Raw genomic sequence first — 18,857 nt, forward strand, 5'->3', positions numbered from 1 at the left:
ATGGAGCACAAGTAGGTGGTGCTAAACCTGATGCTTTGATTACAGAATTGCCTGGTAGAATCATCACTTTAATGAAAACGACGATGCCTGATTTACGCGTTAATTGGGATAAGTTAGCTGCGTGCAAACAAAAGAAATATGAGAGTGTCTCCGATTTCCTTACCCGTTTTGAGGAGACATTTATTGACCATAGTGGTCAGGATATGATACTGAGGGTGGACAGCGATTATTTGTGGATAAATTTGTGTTTAATTTACTTCAAGAATTATCGCATAAATTGAAAGACTCTGAGAGTGCGTGGGCTGTTTCTTCATCTGCCCAGATATTAGCTACTGCTCAGTACTACGAGAATGGGGATAAGGAAGAAAAGGATAGAGCGGAGAAAAAGACTAAAGAGTTGAAAACGAAGGTTCTTTTGCAACAAGCTTATCCCCCTCGTTCTGCTCAGCGTCAATCGCAACAGCCTCCACAGTTTCAAAGATTGTTACAGAAACCTGCACCTTTTGTTCCGCGACCTTTGTTGGGTCCTAATCAATGTGCCTATTATAAGGAGGAAGATCATTTTAAGAGTAGTTGTCCGATTTTATTGCAGCGTAATGGTGGACTGCCAGGGCCACGAGGCCGTGGTGGTTTTCTGTCAGCACCTAGTGGTAGAGGGCGAGGTGCGTTGTCTCAGGAACAGCGTTCTTTTCCCCCTCAGAATACTATGAATTATTTCAATCAGCAGAATTCCCAGTCCGCACAATATTGCAATGACGATTATTGTACTGAAAACGAAAATCTTGATTTTCATACTAGCTAGGACAGCCATGAGCAAAGCAAGGGAGTGGTATCAGTTCCAGTTGATCAGAATGGGCCTTATGTCAACGTTGTTGCATTGGTGTTTCAGAACCATTTCTTTTGGTTACTGGTGCAATGAGGAGTTCTATTATTCACTCCAAACTTCCTGGGGCACCTTTGTCTGGCTTAACAAATGTTTCTGTAGGATTCTCTGGCGCCCCAGTTCGCAACCCGGTTTCTTGTCCTTTGCCTATTTCCATTGGTCCTTATGATTTGGAAGCCCCGCTCATTTTAACGACTGGATGCGGTGAGAATTTGTTGGGTTTGGATTTACTGAAACGTCTACATGCAACATTGTATTGTTCCCCCTCTGGTGTACATCTTACTTTGGGTGATAAATTGGTTTCTCCTATGTAGTTGGCTAAGGATCAACTGCCACTTGAATTGCGTTCACTTCCTGCTACACTTTGGACCACTGGTCCTAATGATGTTGGTTTGCTCAAAATTCCACCTTACGTAATCACTGTCAAGCCTGATGTTAAATTGCCACGCATTCCTCAGTATAAGATTTCTAACGATGGCGAAAGAGCTTTGTTGGCTATTGTTCATGATTTAGTCCAGAAGGGTGTGGTTGAAGAAACAAGAGGAAATGTTTGCAAAAGTCCTGTTTTGCCTGTTCTTAAAAGTACTGATCCTTCTAAACCTCCTGTATATCGTTTTGTGATTGATCTTCGAGAGGTCAACAAAATTGTTGACCCTCAGTTTCCTGTTGTCCCAGATATTACCGCCCTGCTCACAATGATCCCTGCTTCAGCTGTTTGGTTTTCAATTATTGATCTCAAAAATGCTTTCTTTAGCATTCCTATTGCTGAGGAGAGTAGAGATCTCTTTGGTTTCTCTCTCGGAGGCCGAAGTTTTCGATTTAAGCGTGCACCTCAAGGCTATTGTGAGAGCCCCTCCATTTATAGTCAGGCTTTGAAATCTCAGCTTGACGCTTTCTCTTTGCCTCCTGGTGCTACTCTTATTCAGTATGTGGACGATCTGTTAGTGGCTGCCGATTCAGAGGATGTTTGTAAAAATGCGACTGTTACACTTTTGTATCATTTGTCTGATTTACATCATAAGGTGTCACCTCCTAAATTACAATATTGCCGCCAAGAGGTTACCTATTTAGGTCATCTCTTGTCAAAGGAGGAAAGGCGATTGACCCCAGAACGTATTCATGCAATTGCACGAATGTCTGTACCATCCACACAAAGGGAGGTGCGTGCCTTTTTGGGCATTACCTCTTATTGTAGACAGTGGATTCCAAATGTTTCTTTGTTGGCTAAACCCTTGTTGGTACTTACTCTGAAAAATACACCCCAACCTCTTCCTTGGACTGATGAATGTCAGAAGAGTTTGTCAGATTTACGTACCGCTTTGTGTTCTGCTCCTGTGTTGGGTACTCCTGATTATAGTAAGCCTTTCACACTTTATGTGCATGAAAAAGAAGGTTGTGCGTTGTCAGTCTTGACACAACAATTTGGAGACAAACAAAGGCCATGTGCCTATTTTTCGGCTACATTGGATCCTGTAGCCAAGGCATTGCCTAGTTGTGTCAGAGCAACGGCAGCAGCAGCCATCTCCATTCGCCAATCTGCTGGATTGGTATTGGATCACACTCTTGTTGTTATGGTACCGCATGCAGTGGATACTCTCTTGAACAGAACGAAAACGCAACATCTCACGAGTGCTCGTTTGTCTGGGTACGAGTTGACGCTTCTGGCTAGTCACATACATATCAAGCGACGTAATGTTTTAAATCCAGCAACATTGTTACCTATTCCAGACGAAAATGGTACACAAGAGCAGCATGATTGTTTTCTTCGAACAGAGGAGGAAACTAAAGGCAGAATAGATTTGAAAGATACGCCACTCGTGGACCCGGATGGGATCCTATGGGTGGATGGGTCTTGTTTCAAGCTTCCTAATGGTGAAACGACTGCAGCTTATGCTGTTACTACTTTGTATACAGTAGTGGAAACTGCACGCATTACACAGAATTCAGCACAAGCAGCTGAGTTGATTGCACTGACAAGAGCGTGTGTGTTGGCTAAGGGAAAGAGAGTGACTGTTTACACCGATAGCCAATACGCCTGTGGCGTGGCCCATAGTTTTGGTCGTTTCTGGAAGGAAAGTGGACTCTTTACTTCCCATGGGACTAAAATACAGCATGGTCAGATGGTGACTGACCTCCTCGAAGCACTTGCCGTGCCTATTCAAATAGCGATTGTGAAGTGCAGTGCACATAAAAGGATCACTGATGATGTGGGTCGTGGGAATGCTTTTGCAGATGAGGTAGCGAAAGAAACAGCGAAAGATGTCAAGAGTCGTATGTATGTTGCAGGTCCTGCAAGATGGGTCAGAGAAGTAGGTATGTGTGAGGACACAGTAGAGAGTGTGAAAATGATCCAAGAAGAAGCAACAGAGAAGGAATTGAGTAAGTGGAGAGAGAGTACGGGAATGTTGGACGCGACAGGATGTTGGACGGAGTTGTCGGAACACCAACGTTGGTTGTTACCAGATGCCTATGTACTACCTGTAATTATTATGGAGCATGGTCCAGCTCATATCAGTGCGAAAGGAATATGCAAGCTTCTAGCTCCAGTATGGCAGAATGAAGGTATCCCCAAATGTGCGGAAAACGTGGTAAAGCACTGCATTGTTTGTTTGATGCATAATCCAGGAAAGGGAACCCCAACTCCAGCAGGTCATTTTGCTCCCCCTACGTATCCTTTTGAGGTATTACAAATTGATTACATTCATATGGAACGTTCCAATAACCTTAAGTACGTCCTGGTGGTGGTTTGTGCCTTTTCCAGATGGATAGAGGCCTATCCCCTAAAGGATAATACTGCTTTATCCACTGCCAAAGTCCTCTTGAAAGAATTCTTCCCGAGGTTTGGTTTGCCGCGCATTGTCTGGAGTGACAATGGAAGTGAATTTGTTGGTCAAATTATGCAGAAGGTGTGTGCGGGTCTTGGTATTAGGCAGAAATTCCATGCGGCAAACCATCCTCAGTCAGCTGGTTTGGTAGAGTGCTATAATGGCACTCTCAAGCTCAAATTAGCAAAGATTCAGGCCAGCACGGGCCTTGCTTGGCCCGATGCCTTACCTTTGGCACTTCTCTCTACAAGAACTTTACATTCTCGTTTAGGACTTAGCCCTTATGAGGTCGTTTTTGGGCGTCCAGCCAATGTCTGGGAAGTCCCTCAACCTAAAAAGTATTCTGATATTCCATACCCATTGTTGATTGATTACTTGCATGACCTCACCACTAAATTACGTGTTATTCATCAACAGGTCCAAAACGCTTTGCCGGAGGCTTCCTCAGATCCAGGTCATTCCATCCAACCTGGTGATTTTGTATGCTTAAAGTACTTTCAGAGGAAAAAGAACCTGGAATCTCGTTGGGGGCCGCCGCGACAAGTGCTCTTGGTGACGCGTACAGCAGTGAAGGTCGTCGGGAAGAAAAACTGGGTTCACGGCGTGCACTGTAAGAGGGTACCTTTGCCTTTACCTTACGACCAGTGGGTCCGAGAAAGACATTTCCTTTTCACTATCCATCAAGTTGCAGGGTCACGGTATGAGTCTTAGGCTATGACCTGAGTAGTGACCTAGGTCAGCAGGACTTGCAGTATCATAGGACGGCTAATAACCACAACTAAGTGATCCAGGAAGATTACCGTGAGCAACGCCTTAGAGAATGGATAATAAAGTGGAAGGGAATGACAAGAAGGTTGCAATGCAACTCAAGTACAAAAAATTATTGTTTAATCGATGTGGCGTAGCATTGTGCATTTTAGTATGTTCATGTATTTTATTAGCTGGTGTGGTTTGGATTGCCCACACTATACAGCAAGCACCTGTTCCAACTTCTGTTTCCTTGCCTTTTCCTACTACTACCTCTCCGCATAAGTTCTATACACTCCCAAATCATGAGCAAATTAGGCGAACAGAATACTTCAACAATTCATTCATCCAGTTGTTACATCAGCATCAACTGGTAGTTTACACTACTGACTGTTGGGTTTGTGGGCTCATGCCCCATAATGCTGGGAAAGGGATGCCATATTTAGTCCTTCCATTTTCCTATGAAGGTTCCGCTTGGGCTTATTTGGCTGTGTTTTCTAATGCATACCAGAATCAACTTCGATAGCCTCCTGATGGCCCATATAATGGTGGAGCAGATTTTAGTCATAGTCCTTTGATAAAGGGAATAGTGACTATGGCTAAAATTGCCGAAATTGGTAAGATCCCCATTGATGAGACGCGAGCATATGATGGTTGGAACGTGACTTGTTATGTTACTAGCCTCACTGATAAGGCTAGACAAAGAAGGTCTTTGCCAATTTAGACCGTACCTCATAAAGGTAACTTATGTCTGCAGATAAATGGTCCGAATAATAAGAACAAACAGGAAAAGAGTGTCTGTTCCCATACATACATCTATTCACCCTTGATTTCTTCACCGCTGGTACCATCTCAAGGTACATATTTTGTTTGTCATGATAGAGCCTATACATGGCTTCCCACCTATTTTTCAGGAACATGTTACGTGGCTTTCCTCCTCCCTCCGACATATACTTCTCCTTCAGGTAATCACAGAAAAAGATATGGCAGAGGGGTTATTGATTCTGGAGACACAGCTGGACAAGAGGGAGGAGACTTTAATAAAGGGTTTCTTCCCTTTTGGGGCCCACTGGCCAATAGCAGAAACATTAGACAGCTAGTTCGTGTTGTTGAGGCTACGATAAATGTAACTTCCGGAGCCTTGAGTAATTTGACTGCCGAACTCCAGGCGGATCGCCTTATGACTTTGCAAAACCGAATGGTTTTAGACATTGTCCTTGCAGATAGAGAAGGAGTCTGTAAATTGATTGGGTCTAGTTGCTGCATTTACATTCCTGATAACGCCCCTACAGTATACCAAGCCATTTCTAAGTTACACGTGATTTCCGAGTCTATTCATCAGGACACAGGAGATTGGTCTGTGATGGGATGGTTTTGGGGACTACTGTCCACATGGGGATGGAAAGTGTTAACGTTCCTTGGAATGATTCTGGCCATCATTTTCTCTTGCTGTCTTTGTTTGCAGTGTGGCCCCGCCATCTGTGGTCTTTGTGCCACCTTGTGTGTCCCAAAGCCTGTGTCACAGCAGACGGAGAACATCAAAATGATGTTGCAGCAACATCTCACTCAATGACCTCATGACCATTGACATTGACTCAGACTAACTTGAGTCCTTTATGTTTTGCCTGAGTAATGGCAAAAGGAGGGTCTGAGGTTCTGTGGTTTTCTACTTCGCTCCGTATCTAGCCGCCATTTTGTGACAGCCGCCATATGTGTTGCCTTTACTCAGGCTACACGGCGAACATAGTGTTTTTGCATTTCCAGCTGCTATGCGTCTCCTCTGTTAAAAAGTAACCCTTTGTCCTTGTTTACGAAACCGATGTCAGGGTCTGGCCGAGTTTGTTAATCCATGTCTAGACTGATTGATCCTTGTCTTAGTTGACTGTTTGGGTCCCACCATTCTTCTTTCTCTTTATCTTATTTGACTGGCCTTCGCTATTCTCTCCTTGTATTCTCCTATTACACAACTATCCTTTGAGGCACACAAATACGTCCTGTCACCTGCAAATTGAATTACATGCACTAGCATTGTTTAACTTGAGGGGAGGGGAGAACACGGGGTCTGAAAGAAGGGCGTATTTGAGATACTCAATAGCTTGTTTTCAAACTTTTCCTATTTGTCAGTTTTGTATGTTTTGCGAATCGATATTGTAAATATGTGTCCTATATAAGACTGTGCGCCACGGAGTTAAGTGGCAGTCTCCCAGAGATTTTAGGCGTGCCCTGCGCCGCTCGGCCCATAAGGCCAAGTTCTCCAGAGTGGCTTGCCCACTGTCTTGCATACTGACTGTTTGGTCGGCCCCAGGCCGACCAAACAGTCAGTATGCACAACAGTGGGCAAGCCACTCCCCCATGCCCTCGAGCAGGACCGCCCTCCCCCAACCAGGCACGTCTGCTTTCTCGCGGTGTGAGAAGGCAGAAACATGAAATGGTAGTTATTACCATTTATGTTTCTGCCTTCTCGCACTACGAGAAAGCAGTGGGGCAACGCCCCCAGCTCCAATGGGGGAACCGCCACTGCCACTCTTTTTCTACTATGTTTGTTGATGGCTCGCTGTTACAACTTGTGATTTGTGTAGATCTTGGATTTGCCATCAATTGTAACCTTTAATCCAGCAGGGTATAGCATTGCGTAATCCATGTTAAGATCACACAGCTTGCGCTTCACAGGAGCAGACTATCTCCTAGCCTCCTGTACTGTTGGGGTGAAATCGGGAAATAGCAATAATACTGAGCCCTCAAATCTAAGTTCTCGCAATTCTCTTGCCTGCAGTAGAGCCACATCTCTGTAATTTAGCAACCTTGCTATCACAGGCCGCCGGGGTGGGGTCCTCGGGGGAGGCCTAGGGGCCAAGGAGCAATGGGCCTCGTTCCACAATGAATATTGGGGAGAAGGTATTGCGTCTGATTTGTGACACCAGCAATTGCTCCTTAACTGTTTCCATGTTGCCTGTTGCTGTGGTTTCTGGCAGGCGTGTAATACGAATATTATTGCACCTAGATCGCTCTTCTAAATCTTCTCACAGATAGCCATTAGGAGCTTCTCCATTTCTTTCTGTGCTTTATCGGTTTCAGTTTGGGCATCTTCGACTTTCGATATTCTCCGTTCTGCCATATCCAGGCGTTCAGCATGCTTATCTGTACACTCGGTCATACCGTCCATACGGTACGACAACGAGTCTATTTTACTGTCTATCATGGTGAGACTTTTTTGCATGCTGGTTAATATTTGACGAAGATCTCCCCCAAGTGCGTCGGGTGCGTTCTCTTGAGCTGATGGATTTATATCCGTCTCCTCCTCCCTGTTTCTTGTTGCTTTACACTGCTAAAATTGAAGCTTGGGTTGTATCTTTTCTACCTTCCCCATAGTGTGTATCCCTTTCTCAACTGGGTCCTTGTTTTTGTAGGGCCCAAGTCGGGCCACAGAATATTTGCACACAATTAAGATATGGTGATGGCCTGCTGCTAGGTATTAGGCTGTGTGCTTCTGCCTGTTGTTTAGGCCTTGTATTTTGCAGTGTAGGCACTCTCTTCTCTGCGCCCTACACTGTGGTCTCCTCTCCTGCTACTGTACAGCATTGACTGGCCCGCAGAGTCACTACTGCATGTATCCTCTCTAAACCACTGTCACAACAGAGCATCTCAGTGTGGGCTATAGGGCAATTTTCCTGCGAGTGCAGCCCCTGGGCCTCCTGTCGCTATGCCTGCAAATTTAACAAGTAGTGTGTGCCTTACACAATCGTACGTCCGCGCTGTTCACTGCTTCTTTTTTTTGGTCTGTCGAGCGTCTTATCTCCTCTATGCGTCTTTCCCTCAGGTCGCAACGAAGGATGAGCGGCCGCGCTGTTGAAGCCACCCAGCAGGTGCCGCTAAGCAACAATCTGCTCTGCGTGGGTTCTCCCAGGCTCAAGTGCGCAATCACTGCAGCAAACTGTAGCCTCTCCGATCCCCGCAGCTATAGTAGCGGTTGAAGTCGCCCCTGCCGGTCGTAGGCAGCTGCTTCACCCTGAGACCATCGGGGAGCGGCTAGGTGTGCACGATTCGACAGCTCGCTCCGGGTAGGCCCGCCGCATCCGCAGCACATTGTACTTGCCGCGTCAGGCATTTTCGTAGCTCCGCTCACAGGGGGATCAGTGTGCGAGTCGTGGACGCACTGCCTGCAAAGGCCACGCCTGGTGATTCGGCTGCGCGTTTTGCTTCGAAACTCCCCGCCAGGCCGCGCCTGCTTTCTCATCACTTTTATACTCAAGTGTCAGCTCTGATAAACACCTTTCCAAGTAGCACTCCATCAGCGTTGTAGTATAAGTTATATCTTTGGCTGTCATTCCCCGGGATGTAGCAGATACCTTAAGGGTATTTCAGATGGTATTCGGAGCTCCTGCAACCATGCCTTCATTTCTGGGAGTTCAAAAAGTCTCAGTGGCTGGAGGTTGTAGGCTACCGCAAGCCGAAGTCTATCCTTTCAGGGCAGCCCCAGGTTCACACTTTCCCAGTTGTAGATGCTGGTGCTTAGAGATATTGCAGTGGAGTGAGTCTTGGACATTATGTCTGGTTTCCAATCCAAGAGATTCTCCTGAGAAATTAGAGAGGACCACATCATTTCCTATTCCATGGCACTTCAATCACAGTTATTTGGCCTCAGCCACTGCAATGGAGTACAGACCTAGAACTCTACACAGACATGGCAGGGTGTGTGTGCTTTGGAGCCATTTTCGGTAACAGGTGGTGCATGCAACATTGGACTGTGGAGTGGGCGGCAACAGGTTTCACCAGAAACATAACTCTCCTGGAGCTTTCCCCATCATAATGGCACTGCAGAATGGGGGCTGTTGTTAGCGAACAGAATACAAATGTTTGGTCCGCCAACATATTGGTTTTATCTGCCATTATTAGAGACAAAAGTGTACGTTTGTTCTGAGATTACTAAAATACTTGGTTGCTAATTGCCTTAAAAATATATTTAAGTGCAATCATGTTCTGGAGGTTAACAGCAATGTGGTTAAATCTTTATCGTGTGTCTCCTTTCAAGCTAGCGAAGTTCAGAACCCAGCTACCAGGAGCAAGAGACGCCAAAATTTCTAATGGACGTGGTGCCCCATTGACCCTGAACGGATCTTGGTGGTGCTAGCCCCGATGTCCAAATGTGTGTATGAAGCAGCATGGTGGTTTCTTGAAGGGTTTCTTGAGCCTGACTACTGTCTGGTCCAGTTTAAATCTGTTGGTGTCGTGAGATTTCTGACAAAACAGAGAGAAGGCAGCATGTGTGTGGCTTTGGTCAAAAAGCAGTTGGGTGTCACACTGAGAAAATGACAAGTAAATCAAGGTTGCCGCACAGCTCATGTTCCGGATCCCTGCCTTTAAATTTAAGATCATTATTGGTGTTACTATCAGTACTAATGCTAGGGCGATAATGAGGTGCAACTATACCTTTTGAAATGAGAAACTCTTAAAAGGCAATATTTAATGAATGTATAGATTCTGCAAGTCAATGAATACAAATTAGTAAAATACTAATTATTAACGTGGTTGAGTGGACAATCAGTATCTTGCACTGCAAGACAAGACCTTGACTTCCTCACCTTAAATATCATATTATATATGAGATTAGTGTAGCAGTCTAGATGGCAGTGAGACCGCACAGGTCAGGGTGAGAGGACAAGCACCCAGCACACCCCAGGGTACCACAACAGCACCGCACCAGAGTAACTGCACGCTGTGCACGTGTGAAGATGACAGAACAGGGAGCACACGCGGTGCCACCTCAAGTAACCCAGGCCCAGCACCCTGGACCCCCAATTGTGCAGCCAGCACCACAACACTCCCAGATTAAAGCACTGCCTCCGTTTAGCGAGCTCATAGACCCGGCCACAGCATCGCCCAGATGGATCCTCTGAATCAACAGCCTACACAACTACTTTACGGCGTTGCGGGAAATGGATGGTGCAATAAAGAGGTCCCTACTGTTACACTTCGCTGGAGAAGAAATGTACAAGTTGTTTGCCCACCTACCGAACACTGGCCCGCTCAACGACTACACTGCAGCAGTAACGGCCCTGAACGCGCACTTTGACCCTCAGCTGAACTCAGACTATGAGAGGTTCAAACTGCGACAGGCAAGCCAGGGGGAAGGGGAGTCAAAGGACACATTCCATGCATGGCTGTGTGAGCTAGCGAGTACGTGTACGGACGACAACCATAACAAAGAAGTGAGAGCCCAGGTAATCTAAGGGGGCTGAAACAAGACCCTTGGGACCCTAATCCAGCGCCAACCCGGCATCACCTCTACAAGACATCCTCATTCTATCCAGGTCGCTTGACCTGTCCGACGCCACGTCGACAGCTATGGACATCGCCTTATCCCAACAGATGGAGAAACTAGTCATGATCAAGATAGAAAGGGCAGATGCCATTCGCACCCGAAGCAGAGGCACCCATGGACGGAGGCCAGTGAGAAGCACGCAAGGGTCATGCTGCGGATACTGAGGCACCCACAGGCAGAATGCCCGGCGCAAGGGTGAACATGTTCCAAGTGCGGTACTCTCAACCACTTTGCAGTGGCATGCATAGGAGGCCCGAAAAACCAAGGAGGCCGAGGACGACCTCCACCGTCAAAGGCTGTAAGATACCTATCATTTGAGGACTCTGAGAACCCAAAGACGACTCATACATAAGCTCGACCAAGACACTATCTTGAAGACTCATCGACAGACGAGGAAGGCGAGTGCTACCTCATCTCATTCGCCAGTGACCTCAAACGGAGGAGGTGCCCGCAACCCACATACGCCATCAACATCGCCGGATCCCAGGTCACCTCGCTGATTGACACAGGAGCATCTGTTAATGTGATGGGATGCCAGCAGTACAGACGACTTAACCCAAAGCCAGTGTTATCCTCGTCGCCTGTAAAAATCCTCACATATGGCAGCCAAACACCACTGCCGCTAAAGGGGAAGAGGACAGTCCAGGTAAAAGCGGAAGGCCAGGAGGTCACCACCACGTTTCATGTGGTTGACAGAAAAGCCGACATCCTGGTGGGGAGCCACACAGCCGAGGATCTCGGTCTGGTCATGTTCACCAATGCAGTCAAAGCCCTGCAGACGGAGGACATCCTAGAACTATTCCCACAACTCTTTGAAGGCCCCAATCAAACTACACATAGACAAGGCCGTGAAGCCAGTAGCCTTGAGACACAGATGAATACCGTTCCACTTCAGGCCACTCATTGAGAAAGAACTTCAACACCTTGAACAACATGGGGTCATCGAGCAGGTCACCGGGCCAAATCTCTGGGTATCACACATGGTAATTGCGGAGAAACCGAAACAGCCCAGCAAAATTCGACTCTGCATCGACATCCGCCTACCCAACCAGGCGATTAAACGTGAAAGGCACTTGACACCAACCGTTGATATCCTAGCAGACCTGAATGGATCCCGCTGGTTCTCCAAGCTCGACCTCAACGCAGGATACCATCAGTTGAAGCTAGCTGAGGAGAGCTGATATATCACGGCCTTCTCGAGGGTTGCGTTGCTAGAAAAGATTTAACTTTGGGATCTCATCAGCGGCAGAAATATTCCAGAATACCATCCGGGAAATAGTGTTGGGGCTCCAGGGAGTGTCAGGAATGACATTCTAATACATTCGGCAACCGTCGCCACCTCTGAGCCACGCTCCACCGTCTGGCCGAACATGGAGTCCCCCTTCACCGGGAGAAGTGTTCGTTCTTCCAGAGATCCATTGACTTCTTCAGATACGTATTCAGCCAGGACGGAGTCAGAGCAGAACCGAGGAAGTGGCAAGCCATACAACAGGCGCCTGGCCGACAACTGCCACTTACTGCTGGCAGTTCATCCCGAACCTAGCCACCTTAGCGGAACTGCTATGCGCCCTGACGAAGAAGGAAACAGCCTGGTAGTGGGACCAAGAAGTAGAAGACGCCTTCCAAAATAAAGCGGTGCTCCTCAGGAAAACCATCATGGCGTACTTTGACACCACACGGATGACAGAACTACTGGTGGATGCCAGTCCAGTAGAACTCGGAGCACTCCTGACCCAAGAAACGGAACCATGAAAAGGGACCCCACTTGCATTTGGGAGCAAGGATCTCATACCAACCGAAACCCGGTATTTCCAGATCGAAAGGGAAGGGCTAGCTATCAAGTGGGCCTGCAACCATTTTCACCAGCCACTCGTCCCGCTGTTTAGAGGTACCGCACCACATCCCCTGCCGCAGTTCGAGTGCAGGGCGATACAGTTGTAGCCAGTGGCGGTTCCTCCATTGGCTCACTGGTTTTATCACCTTTTAGACACGAGTGGCTAGCGCCAAGATGCTCCGTGGAGTGTAAGTCGCGCTTTATAAAAATAAAATTACATTACATTACATTACATAAACAAACAGATACTGTTTAAGAATGGCGCACTGTTCACTCGCCCCGTAGGTGCTATTAATTGAAACCAATCGTGTAAACCCTTTATCTAAAACCAGTAGCATTAAATAGTACTCTATTTACCAACACAAAAAGTCTTTTCCAAACAAGTAATCAAAAACAAGCTGATCCACACTGAAAACGTGTCATGATTCTTCTTTTATTCTTCTTCTTTATACATTTAGGTGTGCAGGGCATCAGATATATTCACATAATTTATACTCTGGTTCCTCCATTGGGCCATGGGGGAGTCACCCCACTGCTTTCTCAAAGTGCGAGAAGCAGACACATAAAATGGTAAAACTACCATTTCATGTTGCTGCTTCTCGCACTGCGAGAAAGAAGAAGTGCCTGGTTGGGGGTGGGCGGTCCAGCTCGAGGGCAGGGGGAGGGAGAGTGGCTTTCCCACGCCGGCCAAAGCAGTCTTGCGCACTCAACATTTTCTCCGTACAGGCGCCTGGCTGGGGCGCTGTCCGCTGCACCCCAACATTCACAATGCTGACATTGCAGCATTGTGATTGTGTATACCTGTCATGGACACATGCACAGTGCCAGAGACTACTCGTGAAGTTAGGAGACTCGTGTTACATGATGCAGAGGTGCAGAATCTGGCATATACATGCATAGTACTGGAGGCTTCCTGAATACAGGAGACTCTTCCCATGTGAGAGCTGAGGTGCACACGTGTGTATGTAATGAACATGCACAGTCCCCTTTTTGATTGGTGTAGGACCTGCTGGGTAACCAAAAAGTCTGTGAGTTGTTTCAGATTATTTGGGGGTACAGGTGAGTCTGGAGATCTCCCAGTCGGCATGCAAGTTGGGTGTGGGGTGCGCTCTCCGGCAAGTGTGGCTATATGTTTCTTCTCACACCATCTCACTGCTTCCCTCTTCCTTTCTGTCTTTCTTGTCTCACTCAGTCTGTTACTCCCCCTCCCTTTCTATCTCTTTCTTTCTCGCTGCCGGTCTCTAACTAGATGTCTCATTCTGACTGTGTGCTCGCCCCATCATTTCTCTTCCTCTCTCTGCTTCCCTTTTATTTTCTGCTGTCTCTCTCCTTCACTTTCTGCCCTTCTATATCTTTATTGGTGCCGGGCCATAATTATGTGTACCACCCTGTCTGTCTCCTTGCATTGTCCTTTCTCTGTCTTTCTCTCTCTCTCTCTGCTTGCTCCTCTGTTCCCAATTCTCTCCCCAATCGTTCATGTCTCTCTTAGCATCCCTTCTCATTGTGCTCCCTTTCTCCTGCGGCCCCTCTCTCTTTTTCTGCTACTCTGCTTCACTCTACATATCTACTCTTATCTCTCCTTTCCCTTCGTAAGACCCCCCCCCCCCCCCCCGGCAATATTGTTTTCAGCCGACGGACAGCCTTGTCAGTGGGAGGAATGAGACATGCATCTGGGGCTTCCCCCAGCAGAAACAAACAATTTATCCATGATGTTTACTCTTTTTTGTCTGAGGGAAGCACCGGGATCCTTTCCTGTCAATTAGTAACGGGGCACATTAGACTTGTGAAAGAATAGCACACAGTGCCACATATGGACAGAGCACGTGGTAGGCCGGCGTCTGATATGCATCCAATTAGACTGACAGTTTTGCCAGTCATTGTCTTTGTTAGATCAGATTCACAATTGCTTTATTGACCTTCCTGCTTTGTCAAATTTGCTTGAAAATGCACCATTTGCCACTCAATTATCGGGGAAGGACTCGCCTGAACCCTCCCCCCCCGTAGGTGGTTCGGGCTCACTAGCTGCAGTGCAGTACGATAATTGTTTTATGACTACCACTTTCAAATGTCAACAGCCGCCACAGGTTGCAGCACTACCAGATGGAGTTAGTATACCACTCTGGAGCGAAAAATCCTGCAGACTTTTTGACACGACACCCGCCAGAAACAGCTGAAGACGGTGGCGACAAAGAGCTCAAGACAGAAGAATACATCGAAATGGTTCTCAATGGGCCTGTCCGCAAGCGCTCACTCTCAATGAGATCAAACAAGGGACCAGAACTGACGCAGTACTCCTGCGAGTACTGAAGTGGGGTCTGCAATCCTATGGTCACCACAGATTTTTGCTTTTTGCTTCACTGGTTTACGACTTTCCCTGGCTGTGGGCCTGCTAATCAGACCCACAGCCTAGCTGTTCTCTCTCTAAATTGACAACCATGTACCTTAGGTGCATTTACCAATTGGTACTGGGCAACCTTATCAATCCCTATACAGTGTACCATAGGTACCCAGGGTATAGGTGTACCCAGGGCCTACCAGGGGCTGAAGCATGTATTATGCCACCCCTGGCTGGCCATCTAAACAGACACAACTGGCTGCACGACAGCTGGGGCAAGGTGGTGTAATCACCCTTTGCTTTAGATATAGTTACCTATATCTAAACCTAAAATGGACACATATATTCCTATCAGTCACTCCTATGGAAGGCCTTTTCAATCCAGAAGGCAGAGTGCTTGGAATTATGTGAGATGGTGCTCTGGCATGAGCTGAGCCCGTTTGCAGCTTGCGGAACAAAGTCCTTATAGCTGTTCCATGATAACGCTATACCATATACTCTTAAGTGCATTATAATCCTCGCGGTTAAATGCTAACTCTGGTATAACATTAGCAAAACATGTCGAGTAAGGTGTCATACGAATTGGATTACTACCCCCTCGCCAATTCTGGCGACGGGGTAGCATTCCACCCTTCTAGAGGGACACGACATGTATGTAACTGAGAACCCTGGTTAAAGTTAACTCGAGCCTTGGCATCACAAAATGGATGCTGCCACCACAGACACAAGTCTGACCTCCTGCTGCTGGGAGTCCTTCCAGTGAGGGCGGCTTGGGCAAAAGGGTTTCCTGCCTTGGGAGGTGCTAGCACCACCCCAGACAGAATTTTGTGTATTGGGTAGGGTAGGCTTGAAAGGAATGAGACATGCCTGGGGCACACAAGGTGCCCTGTGCATACACCGGATCAAACCAGTTGCTGGGGCACTCCAGCCCCAGCTCTGGCGGGAAACCGGACAAAGGATAGGGGGTGTAACCACCCCCCTTCCTGGTCCAACCCAGGGGAGGGACCTAGTCAGTAGTGCAGCCCCCTTTAGCAGGAAAGGTAGGAGCTGGTCCCATTCCAAATCAGATTATCCTGAACATATTCTACAAGAAGAAACTCTGGACTTCGACGTTCTGCTCCACAGAAGACTGAAGAATCTCCCTTGTGGGCAAGGAGTGTCCACCCTGCACAAGCAGGCACCATCAAGCGGCCAGCGGCTTCCCTTTGTCGTCTTCCTTCCAGGATCCAGACTTCAGAGCCCGACGAGACCCGGATTCTCAGACCTCTCTGACCTCAACCCACATCTGCAGCAAAGCTGAGACCCGTGGGTGCGACGAGACACTTGGGACCGGCCATCTTGGAAGAAACTGCACTTCGCTTCCAGCACGACTCCTGAGGTAAACTCGACTAAGTGCTTTGGGGACTGAGAAGCCCCATCCCCGAGCAGCCCCTGCACCGAAGATCAGCCCTCCAGCATCCACGAGATCTGCGTGGGGCCCTTCTGCTTGTTTGCTGCTCGACGCGTTGTCTGGTCACTTGCCGGCTGGCTAGTGGCCTCCTAGACAACGAACCTTTGAATCTTTGCTGCTGGTCTGGTTGCTCCAGACTGGCCCTTGCTCCCTTCCAAAAGAGGGGCACCCCGGACTCTCCTAGTCCGCACCAGACACTTTTCCTCCTCACCGCGTGGGTTTGCCAAGGCCTGTTGACGCCGATTCCGGATCCAACACCGCCGACAGCGAGAGCCTGCGTGGGACAGCTCGTGCCTCCATCCTGGTCGTCGAAGACGCCTCCTGGTCCACGTGGCTGCAGAGTCAAGCGTCCACTCTTCACCTGATCGCGACAATGACATCTGGTTCCTTCCTGGTTCCACTCCAGTCACTGGCTAGTGACTGTGAACATTGTCCCCTCTGCTTTCAGGTCTCCTTCTTCACCAATCCACCCTTGGATTGCACCGGACATCTTCCTCCTGGTCGCCTGCAGCATCTTTTCTTTCAGGCTCCATTGACTTCAACGCGAGAACCCGACGCACTTTGACACCTATGCACCCGCGGCCCGTGGGTGAGGTAACAAGAGCATTTCAGTGCTCAAGGGTAGTTTAACTGTCCTAGTGTCCAGTTCCACCGTTGTTTTAGTCCTACCTAGTCAGGATTGTCCGTACTCCCCTGTAACTTGAACTGTACTGTCCATAGACGTTGTTACGCATCTCGCGTGTGAGTTCACACTCTGCACACGCGTTCCGTGGGCCTCCTATTACTTACCTAGTGTTAGTGCAGCTCCATTCCTTCTATTGACTTTCACATTCCACTTACTTAGTATATGGTTTGTCGTGCCCCTAGGGCACCATTGTAATTTTGTGCAACTTAACGTATTTTTCTGAAGAGATTGTCATGTGCTTAGCCCTCTGACCTCATAAAGAGTTCAGAGGTGTTGTTATTAATAAATATACTGTTTATTTTCATAACAACCTGTGTGGTGTCCTTTCATCTGGTATTCAAGGGGTTATATTGTGGTAAAACAGCTGGCTTCACATGCCAAAAGAGTTTAGCCTAAGACTGCTTTGTCCATGCTACCATTAGGATAGCTGGTCTATAAGGTTGACTTACAACCAATCACCATAAGGGTTGTTTGGACTGATACAAGGTGATCACTAGAACTAGTGAGCATCATATATCAGGCCAACTTCTCACAATCGGCTCCTGGGAAGACTTTCTGCATTGAGCACATGGATGGAACACAACAGACTGAGACCGACTAGGGAAATTCTGGAAGGTGAGAGATGAGAGAAGCACCGCAGCAGATGGAGTGATACTGAGAGGCTCTCGACTAGTCTTTCCGGCAAGTCTGCTCTCGACTAGTCATTCCGGCAAGTCTGCAAGAACGAGTCACCTCCCTAGTCCATGTAGGACATCAAGGGACTACGCGGATGTAGTCTCACATGAGGGAAAAAGTGTGGTTCCCCGGACTTGAAATTCGTCGTCGACACGTTAGTAAGAAACTGCAGGCTCATCAGCAGCCAAGAATGCCACGCTCCAGTGATAACAGAAGATCCAGCCATGTCCCCGTTGTCACGCATAAGCTTGGATTTCGGGAGCTTTCTAGATTGCCGGGTAACTGTAGTGGTGATCGACACTTTCACATAGTATCCCGTAGTCGAAGTAATTGCGTCAACATCCTTTGCTGACCTACAACCAGTACTCGTCAGTTTACCTCAGGAGACCAAGACCGACAACGGTCCCCGCAGCAAGAGGTTCATCACCACTGCATCACTCTCCAATGGCCGCAAGCCAACGGGGAAGCAGAGTGCTTCATGGGACCCTCAATAAGGTCCTGCGAATTGCAATCTTCGAGCATGCTGATCCAGAAGTGGTGCTGCACAAATTCCTGCGTGAATACTGCAGCACTCCGCACTGCACGACACAAAGGTCTCCCTGGTCCCTGATGCTAGCTGGGCTCCGACGGGACATATCAGCTGCCGACGGATGGGCTCCCAAACCATATGAGCCCGCCAACATCCAAGCACAAAGAGAAACAACCAATGAGCGGGGCAACAAAAACAGGAGAGCCAAAACCAGACTCATTGTGCTAGGATGCACAGTACTAGTAAGGAGCAGCCGAGGGAAGTTCCGCACAGTATATGAGCCTGGGACGTGGACCGTGTTGAAGATCAACGCAACCGCCTTCATGGCGCAGAAAGCCAATGAGGTCATCACCTGCAACGTATTCTGGTTTAAACAAGTGCATGACTCTAACTCAAGTCAAATGTATTCCAGCCGGGCAGAGGGTGGAGAAACAGCGGAAGACTGCTACCTGGTCCGGCTGAAGAACAAGCTGTAGCGAGCTCACCGTCACCCGTAGCAACAGAGGTCGAGACAAATGCGACCCCCAGTATTTAGTCAAAGCGATACTCGGGTGACTCGAGCAGATCGTCACCCA

General features: G+C 47.9%; 1 protein-coding gene across 1 annotated transcript in view; it reads right to left on the bottom strand.

Moving 5' to 3' along the window:
- Positions 1 to 18,857, bottom strand: part of GLDN (gliomedin) — a 600,890-nt gene that overhangs the window by 84,676 nt on the left and 497,357 nt on the right. The window lies entirely within an intron of this gene.

The sequence above is a fragment of the Lissotriton helveticus genome, chromosome 3_2 (genome assembly GCF_964261635.1).
Source record: "Lissotriton helveticus chromosome 3_2, aLisHel1.1, whole genome shotgun sequence".
Taxonomy (NCBI): Eukaryota; Metazoa; Chordata; class Amphibia; order Caudata; family Salamandridae; genus Lissotriton; species Lissotriton helveticus.